The sequence below is a fragment of the Rutidosis leptorrhynchoides genome, chromosome 5 (assembly GCF_046630445.1).
Source record: "Rutidosis leptorrhynchoides isolate AG116_Rl617_1_P2 chromosome 5, CSIRO_AGI_Rlap_v1, whole genome shotgun sequence".
NCBI lineage: Eukaryota > Viridiplantae > Streptophyta > Magnoliopsida > Asterales > Asteraceae > Rutidosis > Rutidosis leptorrhynchoides.
Genome location: NC_092337.1, coordinates 43,567,351 through 43,570,021, shown reverse-complemented (window position 1 = coordinate 43,570,021; position 2,671 = coordinate 43,567,351). Strand labels below are relative to the sequence as shown.

The 2,671-nt window shown below is 35.3% G+C and overlaps 1 pseudogene; it reads left to right on the top strand.

Moving 5' to 3' along the window:
* The first annotated feature begins 296 nt into the window (after positions 1-296).
* LOC139846529 (3-beta-hydroxylase-like) lies at positions 297-2,441 on the top strand (annotated as a pseudogene).
* Positions 2,442-2,671: the final 230 nt, after the last annotated feature.

Here is a 2,671-nt window from a genome sequence, read left to right as displayed (position 1 = left end):
TTGAAAGGGTTTTGCTAACATTCATTAATGGCTTTCGATCCTTTACATATCGAGATAATACATTGTATTTTATGTGGCCAATAAAAATAACCATTTGCATACAAGCAACATATAACGACCACCGAAAGTTCCTTGAAGTATTTGAGATAAGGATTACAAAGATTTTTCATGGTACAAACTATACAAGATGTTATAAATATAAATATGAATATGATAAATATGATAAACATGATGTAATAATTAATAAATGTAACATATTTGCACGAGAAAATTGTTGGAAAATGTAAATCATTTTACCATGCATATATATGTACAATAACGTAACACCAATAGCCATACAAAATTTTCATGATAAATTGCATAATACCTACGAGCTACTAATTAATCTGTTATAAACTAAGCAAGAACACAATATAATGTCTTTCAATGTTCAATACCTTCTTTTCTCTTGTGTTCCCTTCATTCTTGCCTTACTTTTTTATAAGTCAATTTTCTCATCTTCAAAATCCCACAAAAACCTACCACCATCTCCACCAAAGTTACCATTAATTGGAAACCTTCATCAACTAGGCTCGAGCCCACACCATGCCCTCACGGCTATGGCTCGAACCTATGGTTCACTCATGTTGCTCCGCCTTGGCACCATTCCGGTACTTGTTGCCTCATCCTCAGATGCAGCACGAGAAATCTTGAAAACTCATGATTTAATCTTTGCAAATAGACCCAAACTTAATATCCCAAGTAGACTAAGTTATGGCTTAAAAGACATAGCCTTTTGCCAATATGGAGAGTATTGGAGACAGATCAAAAGCATTGCAGTAATCCATTTGTTGAGCAACAAAAGGGTTCAATAATTTCGACGAGTGAGGGAAGACGAGATGGCTCTTATGATCAAAAAGATCCAAGAAGCACATGAACCAATTGTTAATTTGAGTGAATTGATTATTTCACTTACTAATAATGTCGTTTGTAGGGTGGCTTTAGGGAAGACGTACGATGGAAGGAAGTTTAAAAACTTGTTAGAAAGGTTTTTGGAGTTATTGGGATGTTTTAGTGTTGGGAGTTATATTCCATCTTTATCTTTTCTGGATCGGCTGACTGGATTAGAGCGACGCACTGATGAAGTTGCTAAAGAATTTGACGAGTTTCTTGAATGTGTTATCGATGAACATTTAAACAAGAAAGAAAATGGTGTTGAAAGACAAGATCTTGTGGATATCTTATTAGAAATTCAAAGAGATAATACAACAGGTTTTCTTATTGAAAGAGAGATGATTAAGGCTATCATCTTGGTAAAATTAACATGTTAATTTCTTTTGTATTTCATTATCCTTTACCAAGTAGGCATTGCCCGAACGGTACCCTGCTGGGTATTTGGTCAAATTCGGCGCACGTTCGATCCTCAAAGGGGGTTTTTCTTAATGCGGTTTCCCCCGACACGTGAAACGGATATGATCTGGTAGGTGGTACCCAATGCGGGTCTCCATCAGTGACTCCTAACATGCTGTTAAAAAAACTTGTATATATGTTTTACATTAATTATTTTTGGTTTATATATCTAGGATGTATTCGCTGCTGGAACTGATACTACATTCACGAATCTAGAGTGGGCAATAAGTGAGTTATTAAGACATCCACAAGTAATGACAAAACTACAACAAGAGGCAAAGATCATAGGCCAAGAAAGATCAATGATCACAGAAGATGACATACACAAAATGCCCTACTTAAAAGCCGTCCTCAAAGAAACATTACGACTGCACCCTCCGATTCCACTCCTTGTTCTTCGTGAATCAACACAAGACGTCAACATACTTGGCTACGATATTACATCAAGGACACAAGTGATCGTTAACGCATGGGCAATATCAAGAGATCCTTCAAAATGGGAAGAACCAGAAGAGTTTAAACCAGAGAGGTTCTTAAATAGTCCTATTGACTATAAAGGATTTCATTTCGAGTTGATACCATTTGGTGCTGGACGACGAGGGTGTCCTGCTATTCAGTTTGCGATGGTTCTTAACGAGCTTGTTTTGGCTAATTTGGTGTACAAGTTTGATTTCAAATTGTCTAGTGAAGATAGGTTGGACATGAGTGAGAGCGTTGGTCTAACGGTTCATAAGAAATGCCCTATACTTGTTGTAGCAACTCCTCGTTGTTAATCGCTCAATATCTAGTAGTCTAATATATTATATTTTATTCCAAAGTTAAAATGCTTTACTAGCTAATTCTCTGTATATTTTTCTTTCTTATTACTATTTCATTCCATTTTTTTTTTTTTTTTTTAAAGGCAAGTACTATTTCATTCCATTTCCCCTGCTTTTCGTGTCAAATTTAATAAACTTTAGATCTGTATTTGTATGAACCTTGGTATCCGTAAACTTTTCATTATTAAAAGTTTGGTACCAATCGTCGATAAGCGATTTGTAATTATAAATGTATGGAGATGCATGTGAGCATGTCTCGAGTTCAATTCTTGCAGCAAAATTTTGTTGTTGTGCTTATAGACAACTGAGTCGTTGCAAAGGTAAGTTCAAGACCTCTATTTCATATGGTGCTTGATAATTCCTCATGAGGCTTGGTCGGATAAGGTGATAGTATATACTTTGCCTATGAGTGAGTGGATAAATACATATATAAGTAGTATTGTTGAATGCATTATTATTACTTT